Here is a 10739-nt window from a genome sequence, read left to right as displayed (position 1 = left end):
CAGCCAGAAACCAATCACATGTCAGGAGACTCCTCTCTTTCCTTTCGGGCACATGCTGTTTCTCTTCTGAATTGCCAAGGAAGGCTGGAAGTACCTACTTTGAGGATGCCCGTACATAAAACATTTGATAGACTGAAAGTCGAAAGGAGACAGATAAAAGAGTCTGGTAGGGTAGAAAAGAAAGCTGCCAAAGGAACTTCCAAGGTTCAATTTCTTTCCTCTTAGATATGTGACTCTGTGGTGTACATGAGCCTAAGGCATAATTTCTGGCCCAAAAGCAAAGACGAAGCGACTCTGCTTTTGTAGTGTGGAGGTGAACACTAGCTATGCCAAAATGTCCTTATAAATGCCTTCTGTATTATATACAGGGGAAGAAGGAACAGAAGATGAATCACCTGTGATGTTCCTTGTCTGCAGCAGAAAGAGAAAGTGATTTATTATCTTTTTATTCCAATTTATAGAAAGGTAGGAAAAATAAATTTGATGAGAATAACCTGGAGCATACTAATTAAGCAAGTCTATGATTTCCCAAGCTGTCCTCTATTGGCTCTTTTTATGAAAATGTTCCTTTCATACCAGTGCAACCTCTCACAATAAGGCAGGATTTCTAGTCAAAACGTTTGTCCGCTGTGATGCTGACAGCTGCCCAGTGGGATGGGGTCATATAACAGCACTGCAGGCATCCAAGGGACATCGGTTTTCGACCCCTGTGTCAACCTCTAGAGTTCCCAGGGTCGGGTCAGCATCCTAAGGACGCCTGTGGTCTCATTCTGGGACACCTCTGGGATATCCCGCAGAAGAAGGGTATTCTTTGCCAAAAGCTTTCCCAGCCCCATTTTGTGGCTTGCTTTGTAGCATCATACTGCGGAGCATAAAAACACAAATGACTGGAGAGTGGAGGCTGGGGCAGAGACTGTCAAATCATTGAGAAGCCTGGAAAAGACAGGCTTCCTCTCTGGTACAGTGTTGATGGGAATTAGGATTCCTACTGGAGGAGTCTGAGATAAAGGATGCCTTCTTTATGCATCCCATGAACGGGATCCTTGGGCCACACAGATTGCACATCTCTGTTGCGGCCTTTTATATGTCAGCCATTTGGCATACACTGGATTCTAATCCTTAAGGGACATGCAAACCATGACATTAAATGTCACTCTTCTGGGGTCAGATTTTAGGAAACCCTGTGCTCCAGGACGGCATCAAAGTAAGAGACCGCTTGTTCCCAAAGTGATTTTTACAAATCCCTTGCCCTAGAGCTATGCACTAGAGCTATGTCGTTTCATAAAATCTACACCCAAGCCTTACTGCCTGTTAGGTTGGATGCATTTTCCTGGTCACGAGCAACACCAAAGAAAGAGACCTGAAGAGTAAGGAAAACTATTGAAGGACAAGTGATGTGACAACTGACATTCTGTTCGAAAGAAGGGGAAATTCAGGACAGAATTATAATCCTGCATTAAAAAACACAAGTTTCCAAGTCACCAGAATAAGTTTAAATAATATCACTATGTCCAATATCCTCTGCTTAAGAAGGCAGGAATGTAAAATGTATATTTAAAGCAAACTTCCATGAAAAAGGGGAAAAACAGCTTTTTGCATAAGTGGTGAAATTTACATTATTGTACAGTGTGCTTGTGTAGAATATATACATCTCTAAAGATGGATAATAAAACATTGGACTTGGGTGTATATACTTGGAAATTTTTATTGCTTATTATGTTTACTTACTTATTTTCAGAATGAATTACATAATGTCACTAAATTATAGTAAATAGTAAATTATATATAAAGTTACTAAAAATGGTAGTCATCAGCCTACTAAGCAGTGTATAGATAACTCTGCTCTTATGAGACAGCAGAGAGAATCTATCCCCTCCTGTGAGAGCAAATGTTTGTCTTCTGGGGGTGACAGTGAGCTTGGCTTTCTTACTCATTTAAGAGCCTGTGGGAGCCCCTGTACCAATCCTGCCTCAAAAAGAAAGGCTTCCAGGATGAAAGGCTCCCCCTCTCAACCAAGGCTAATTTCAATTTTTAGTTCTCAAAATTTGAAAAAGACAATTCAAAATACACTATTTTAAAATAAAATGGTTAGAGAAATAGATGTTGATATAAATCACTATTCTGTTAATCTTGTTATCAGCAGTGGCTAATGTATATGAAAGGAAGATGAAATTCCCTCATAGATCTCTTGACCAGCTGTGTTTTACATATGACAGAGATTTTAAGGATGCACTTTTTTTGTTGTTTTTTGTTTTTGACAGAGATTTTAAGCATGCACAATTTTTGTTGTTTTTTGTTTTTTAAGTCAAGTCACATTGTTTATGCCCTGAAACTTGACATAGAAGTTCTTTTTTCTTTTTCTTTTTCTTTCTTTTTTTTTTTTTTGAGACGGAGTCTTCCTCTGTTGCCCAGGCTGGAGTGCAGTGGCACCATCTTGATTCACTGCAAGCTCCGCCTCCCGGGTTCATGCCATTCTCCTGCCTCAGCCTCCCAAGTAGCTGGGACTACAGGCCCCCGCCACCATGCCCAGCTAATTTTTTGTATTTTTAGCAGAGATGGGGTTTCACTGTGTTAGCCAGGATGGTCTCAATCTCCTGACCTCATGATCTGCCCGCCTCAGCCTCCCAAAGTGCTGGGATTACACGCGTGAGCCACTGCGCCCGGAGGACATGGAAGTTCTTGTACTGCGTAAATACTGTTTACCTACCTATGTGGGCTCATTTGACATACATTTACTCTTCTAATTCTGATAATTTTCATGGGACTTTGGGAATCTGTTTACTGAACTGCGTGTGCAATGTGCATATTTAGTCACACAAAATAAAGACACATTTGTCCTGTCAGTGTGTTACGTCTGTCAAAATCATCCACTGATTCCAGCCCTTGGTTTGAAATGTGAAGTCTGGTTGTCGTGCATAATCCTAGACAATGTATAGGGAAAGGAGGGCATCAGTTGCATCTAGGAGTGACCTAAATTTGAGACATGAAACACTCTCACTTATAGTAACTAGAACATATCATCTTGAAAATAGTAGCAGCAGGAAAGTGACAAGCTAGCATATAAACAAGCAGGTAAAGTGAAGGAATAAACTAAAATATAAATCTACATGGTATTTAACATGGAGACCATATCAAATCCTTAGGTTTGCTTCAAATCCATGTAAGTTACCTTATTGGTTTGCATCTTTATCAGGTCTTCCCTCATTCTCTTCTGCTTCATGTCAGTCATCAAGGCAGGTCCTAAGACTTTCTCATTACCTGTGTGGTACAGTTCCTCTGTATTTGAGGATTCTGCACCCATGAACTGAACCAACCTCAGATCAAAAATACTTGGAAAAAAAATAAGGGCTGAGTGTGGTGGCTCATGCTTGTAATCCTAGCGTTTTGAGAGGCGGAGGCAGGTGGATCACTTGACTCCATGAGTTTGAGACCAGCCTGGCCAACATGGCGAAATGCTGTCACTACTAAAAATACAAAAATTGGCCAGGCGTGGTGGCATGCACCTGTAATCTCAGCATTTTGAGAGGCTGAAGCAGGTGGGTCACTTGACTCCACAAGTTTGAGACCAGCCTGGCCAACATGGTGAAACTCTATCTCTACTAAAAATACAAAGATTAGCCAGGCATGGTGGTGTGCACCTGTAATCACAGCGTTTTGAGAGGCTGAGGCAGGAGGATCACTTAAATTCAGGAGGCGGAGGTTGGAGTGAGCTGAGATGATGCCACTGCACTCTAGCCTGGGTGACAGAGCAAGATTTCATCTCAATAAATAAATAAATAAATAAATAGTACAAAAATAAAAGTAATATAAATTTAAAAATCAATACAGCACAAGAACTATTTACATAGCATTTACATTGCATTAGGTTTTTTTTTTTGTATTTCATTACATTTATTTATTTATTTATTTCATTTATTTATTTTGTATTACACTTTAAGTTCTAGGGTACATGTGCATAACGTGCAGGTTTGTTACATATGTATACTTGTGCCATGTTGGTGTGCTGCACCCATCAACTCGTCAGCACCCATCAATTTATCATTTATATCATGTATAACTCCCAATGCAATCCCTCCCCCCTCCTCCCTCCCCATGATAGGCCCCAGTGTGTGATGTTCCCCTTCCCGAGTCCAAGTGATCTCATTGTTCAGTTCCCACCTATGAGTGAGAACATGCGGTGTTTGGTTTTCTGTTCTTGTGATAGTTTGCTAAGAATGATGGTTTCCAGCTGCATCCATGTCCCTACAAAGGACGCAAACCCATCCTTTTATATGGCTGCATAGTATTCCATGGTGTATATGTGCCACATTTTCTTAATCCAGTCTGTCACAGATGGACATTTGGGTTGATTCCAAGTCTTTGCTATTGTGAATAGTGCTGCAATAAACATACGTGTGCATGTGTCTTTATAGCAGCATGATTTATAATCCTTTGGGTATATACCCAGTAGTGGGATGGCTGGGTCATATGGTACATCTAGTTCTAGATCCTTGAGGAATCGCCATACTGTTTTCCATAATGGTTGAACTAGCTTACAATCCCACCAACAGTGTAAAAGTGTTCCTATTTCTCCACATCCCTTCCAACACCTGTTGTTTCCTGACTTTTTAATGATTGCCATTCTAACTGGTGTGAGATGGTATCTCATTGTGGTTTTGATTTGCATTTCTCTGATGGCCAGTGATGATGAGCATTTTTTCATGTGTCTGTTGGCTGTATGAATGTCTTCTTTTGAGAAATGTCTGTTCATATCCTTTGCCCACTTTTTGATGGGGTTGTTTGTTTTTTTCTTGTATATTTGTTTGAGTTCTTTGTAGATTCTGGATATTAGCCCTTTGTCAGATGAGTAGATTGCAAAAATTTTCTCCCATTCTGTAGGTTGCCTGTTCACTCTGATGGGAGTTTCTTTTGCTGTGCAGAAGCTCTTTAGTTTAATTAGATCCCATTTGTCAATTTTGGCTTTTGCTGCCATTGCTTTTGGTGTTTTAGACATGAAGTCCTTGCCCATGCCTATGTCCTGAATAATACTACCTAGGTTTTCTTCTAGGGTTTTTATGGTATTAGGTCTAACATTTAAGTCTCTAATCCATCTTGAATTAATCTTCGTATAAGGAGTAAGGAAAGAATCCAGTTTCAGCTTCCTACTTATGGCTAGCCAATTTTCCCAGCACCATTTATTAAATAGAGAATCCTTTCCCCATTTCTTGTTTCTCTCAGGTTTGTCAAAGATCAGATGGCTGTAGATGTGTGGTATTATTTCTGAGGACTCTGTTCTGTTCCATTGGTCTATATTTCTATTTTGGTACCAGTACCATGCTGTTTTGGTTACTGTAGCCTTGTAGTATAGTTTGAAGTCAGGTAGCGTGACGCCTCCAGCTTTGTCCTTTTGACTTAGGATTGTCTTGGCAATGCGGGCTCTTTTTTGGTTCCATATGAACTTTAAAGCAGTTTTTTTCCAATTCTGTGAAGAAATTCGTTGGTAGCTTGATGGGGATGGCATTGAATGTATAAATAACCTTGGACAGTATGGCCATTTTCATGATATTGATTCTTCCTATCCATGAGCATGGTATGTTCTTCCATTTGTTTGTGTCCTCTTTGATTTCACTGACAGTGGTTTGTAGTTCTCCTTGAAGAGGTCCTTTACATCCCTTGTAAGTTGGATTCCTAGGTATTTTATTCTCTTTGAAGCAATTGTGAATGGAAGTTCATTCATGATTTGGCTCTCTGTTTGTCTGTTACTGGTGTATAAGAATGCTTGTGATTTTTGCACATTAATTTTGTATCCTGAGACTTTGCTGAAGTTGCTTATCAGCTTAAGGAGATTTTGGGCTGAGACAATGGGGTTTTCTAAATATACAATCATGTCATCTGCAAACAGGGACAATTTGACTTCTTCTTTTCCTAACTGAATACCCTTGATTTCTTTCTCTTGCCTGATTGCCCTAGCCAGAACTTCCAACACTATGTTGAATAGGAGCAGTGAGAGAGGGCATCCCTGTCTTGTGCCAGGTTTCAAAGGGAATTTTTCCAGTTTTTGTCCATTCAGTATGATTTTAGCTGTGGGTTTGTCATAAATAGCTCTTATTATTTTGAGGTACGTTCCATCAATACCGAATTTATTGAGCGTTTTTAACATGAAGGGCTGTTGAATTTTGTCAAAGACCTTTTCTGCATCTATTGAGATAATCATGTGGTTCTTGTCTTTGGTTCTGTTTATATGCTGGATTACTTTTATTGATTTGTGAATGTTGAACCAGCTTTGCATCCCAGGGATGAAGCCCACTTGATCATGGTGGATAAGCTTTTTATGTGCTGCTGAATCTGGTTTGCCAGTATTTTATTGAGGATTTTTGCATCGATGTTCATCAGGGATATTGGTCTAAAATTCTCTTTTTTTGTTGTGTCTCTGCCAGGCTTTGGTATCAGGCTGATGTTGGCCTCATAAAATGAGTTAGGGAGGATTCCCTCTTTTTCTATTGATTGGAATAGTTTCAGAAGGAATGGTACCAGCTCCTCCTTGTACCTCTGGTAGAATTCAGCTGTGAATCCATCTGGTCCTGGACTTTTTTTGGTTGGTAGGCTATTAATTGTTGCCTCAATTTCAGAGCCTGCTATTGGTCTATTCAGGGATTCAACTTCTTCCTGGTTTAGTCTTGGAAGAGTGTAAGTGTCCAGGAAATTATCCATTTCTTCTAGATTTTCTAGTTGATTTGCGTAGAGGTGTTTATAGTATTCTCTGATGGTAGTTTGTATTTCTGTGGGGTCAGTGGTGATATCCCCTTTATCATTTTTTATTGCGTCTATTTGATTCCTCTCTCTTTTCTTCTTTATTAGTCTTGCTAGCGGTCTGTCAATTTTGTTGATCTTTTCAAAAAACCAACTCCTGGATTCATTGATTTTTTGGAGGGTTTTTGTGTCTCTATCTCCTTCAGTTCTGCTCTGATCTTAGTTATTTCTTGCCTTCTGCTAGCTTTTGAATGTGTTTGCTCTTGCCTCTCTAGTTCTTTTAATTGTGATGTTAGAGTGTCCATTTTAGATCTTTCCTGCTTTCTCTTGTGGGCATTTAGTGCTATAAATTTCCCTCTACACACTGCTTTAAATGTGTCCCAGAGATTCTGGTGTGTTGTATCTTTGTTCTCATTGGTTTCAAAGAACATCTTTATTTCTGCCTTCATTTCGTTATGTACCCAGTAGTCATTCAGGAGCAGGTTGTTCAGTTTCCATGTAGTTGAGCGGTTTTGATTGAGCTTCTTAGTCCTGAGTTCTAGTTTGATTGCACTGTGGTCTGAGAGACAGTTTGTTATAATTTCTGTTCTTGTACATTTGCTGAGGAGTGCTTTACTTCCAATTATGTGGTCAATTTTGGAATAAGTGCAATGTGGTGCTGAGAAGAATGTATATTCTGTTGATTTGGGGTGGAGAGTTCTATAGATGTCTATTAGGTCCGCTTGGTGCAGAGATGAGTTCAATTCCTGGATATCCTTGTTAACTTTCTGTCTCGTTGATCTATCTAATGTTGACAGTGGAGTGTTGAAGTCTCCCATTATTATTGTATGGGAGTCTAAGTCTCTTTGTAAGTCTCTAAAGACTTGCTTTATGAGTCTGGGTGCTCCTGTATTGGGTGCATATATATTTAGGATAGTTAGCTCTTGCTGTTGAATTGATCCCTTTACCATTATGTAATGGCCTTCTTTGTCTCTTTTGATCTTTGATGGTTTAAAGTCTGTTTTATCAGAGACTAGGATTGCAACCCCTGCTTTTTTTTGTTCTCCATTTGCTTGGTAGATCGTCCTCCATCATTTTATTTTGAGCCTATGTATGTCTCTGCATGTGAGATGGGTCTCCTGAATACAGCAGACTGATCGGTCTTGACTCTTTATCCAGTTTGCCAGTCTGTGTCTTTTAATTGGAGCATTGAGTCCATTTACATTTAAGGTTAATATTGTTATGTGTGAACTTGATCCTGCCGTTATGATATTAACTGGTTATTTTGCTCGTTAGTTGATGCAGTTTCTTCCTAGCCTCGATGGTCTTTACATTTTGGCATGTTTTTGCAATGGCTGGTACTGGTTGTTCCTTTCCATGTTTAGGGCTTCCTTCAGGGTCTCTTGTAAGGCAGGCCTGGTGGTGACAAAATCTCTAAGCATTTGCTTATCTGTAAAGGATTTTATTTCTCCTTCACTTATGAAACTTAGTTTGGCTGGATATGAAATTCTGGGTTGAAAATTCTTTTCTTTAAGAAAATTGAATATTGGCCCCCACTCTCTTCTGGCTTGTAGAGTTTCTGCCGAGAGCTCTGCTGTTAGTCTTATGGGCTTCCCTTTGTGGGTAACTCGACCTTTCTCTCTGGCTGCCCTTAAGATTTTTTCCTTCATTTCAACTTTGGTGAATCTGGCAATTATGTGTCTTGGAGTTGCTCTTCTGGAGGAGTATCTTTGTGGCGTTCTCTGTATTTCCTGAATTTGAATGTTGGCCTGCCCTACTAGGTTGGGGAAGTTCTCCTGGATGATATCCTGAAGAGTGTTTTCCAACTTGGTTCCATTTTCCCCCTCACTTTCAGGCACCCCAATCAGACGTAGATTTGGTCTTTTTACATAATCCCATACATCTTGCAGGCTTTGTTCATTTCTTTTTCTTCTTTTTTCTTTTGGTTTCTCTTCTCACTTCATTTCGTTCATTTGATCCTCAATCGCTGATACTCTTTTTCCAGTTAATCAAGTCGGTTACTGAAGCTTGTGCATTTGTCACGTATTTCTCGTGTCATGGTTTTCATCTCTGTCATTTCGTTTATGACCTTCTCTGGATTAATTAGTCTTGCTGTCAATTCTTCCACTCTTTTTTCAAGATTTTTAGTTTCTTTGCGCTGGGTACGTAATTCCTCCTTCAGCTCTGAGAATTTTGATGGACTGAAGCCTTCTTCTCTCATCTCGTCAAAGTCATTCTCTGACCAGCTTTGATCCGTTGCTGGCGATGGGCTGCGTTCCTTTGCAGGGGGAGATGCGCTCTTATTTTTTGAATTTCCAGCTTTTCTGCCCTGCTTTTTCCCCATCTTTGTGGTTTTATCTGTCTCTAGTCTTTGATGATGGTGACATACTGATGAGGTTTTGGTATAGGTGTCCTTCTTGTTTAATAGTTTTCCTTCTGACAGTCAGGACCCTCAGCTGTAGGTCTGTTGGAGATTTCTTGAGGTCCACTCCAGACCCTGTTTGCCTGGGTATCAGCAGCAGAGGTTGCAGAAGATAGAATATTGCTGAACAGCAAGTGTACCTGTCTGATTCTTACTTTGGAAGCTTCCTCTCAGGGGTGTACTCCACCCTGTGAGGTGTGGGGTGTCAGACTGCCCCTAGTGGGGGATGTCTCCCAGTTAGGCTACTCAGGGGTCAGGGACCCACTTGAGCAGGCAGTCTGTCCATTCTCAGATCTCAACCTCCGTTTTGGGAGATCCACTGCTCTCTTCAAAGCTGTCAGACAGAGTCATTTGCGTCTGCAGAGGTTCTGCTGCTTTTTTGTTGTTGTTCTTTAGCTGTGCCCTGTCCCCAGAGGTGGAGTCTACAGAGACAGGCAGGTTTCCTTGAGCTGCTGTGAGCTCCACCCAGTTCGAGCTTCCCAGTGGTTTTGTTTACCTATTTAAGCCTCAGCAATGGCGGGCGCCCCTCCCCCAGCCTCGCTGCTGCCTTGCGGTTAGATCGCAGACTGCTGTGTTAGCAATGAGGAAGGCTCCGTGGGCGTGGGACCCTCCCGGCCAGGTGTGGGATATATTCTCCTGGTGTGCCCGTTTGCTTAAAGCGCAGTATTGGGGTGGGAGTTACCCAATTTTCCAGGTGTTGTGTGTCTCAGTTCCCCTGGCTAGGAAAAGGGATTCCCTTCCCCCTTGCGCTTCCCAGGTGAGGCGATGCCTCACCCTGCTTCAGCTCTCGCTGGTCGGGCTGTAGCAGCTGACCAGCACCGATTGTTGGGTACTCCCTAGTGAGATGACCCCAGTACCTCAGTTGAAAATGCAGAAATCACCGGTCTTCTGTGTCGCTCGCGCTGGGAGTTGGAGACTGGAGCTGTTCCTATTCGGCCATCTTGCTCCACCCCTTCCTGCATTAGGTATTATAAGTAATCTACAGATGGTTGAAAATATACAAGAGAATGTACGTAGGTTATATGCAAATAGCACACCGTTTTATATCAGGGACTTGAGCAGCCTCAGATTTTGGTATGTATGGGGAGGGCAAAGATAGACCCAATTCCCCATGTATACCAAGGGACAACTGTACTCAGGGTCAGATATTTTCTGTGCAGCTGTAATCTTATTTTTAGTTGGTTTACGAATGCTCTTTAAAGAAGAGCATTCTTCCTAATAGCCTAGACTTCCTAATAACCAATCCCTCCACAACATTAAAGAGACCATATGGGCATGAGTATTTATTTTAGATCTGGAGGCGCTCCGAGGAATTCATCTGTTTTCAGCTTCCACTTTTTGCTCAGAGAGGTCATATATACCCATTTTATGGATTTAGTTGAGGCTCAGGGAGACAAAGCGAAGGGAAAGCAGAATGGGCGCACATCACATTTTAGGCCTTTTCTCTGCTTGTGTCATTACTGATTTCTTGTAGTTCTCTTTATTATTTTAGAGATACTAATTTTAAATCTTCCCATGGGAACAATCTTTGTAAAATGGGGATAATAACTCTATCTGTCTGACAAAGCTACTGTGAGTTAAAGGATTTCTGTAAAGCTCAGTACCTGTC

This window comes from Trachypithecus francoisi, unplaced genomic scaffold (genome assembly GCF_009764315.1).
Source record: "Trachypithecus francoisi isolate TF-2019V2 unplaced genomic scaffold, Tfra_2.0 Lachesis_group15, whole genome shotgun sequence".
NCBI lineage: Eukaryota > Metazoa > Chordata > Mammalia > Primates > Cercopithecidae > Trachypithecus > Trachypithecus francoisi.
This window is presented reverse-complemented; position numbering follows the sequence as displayed.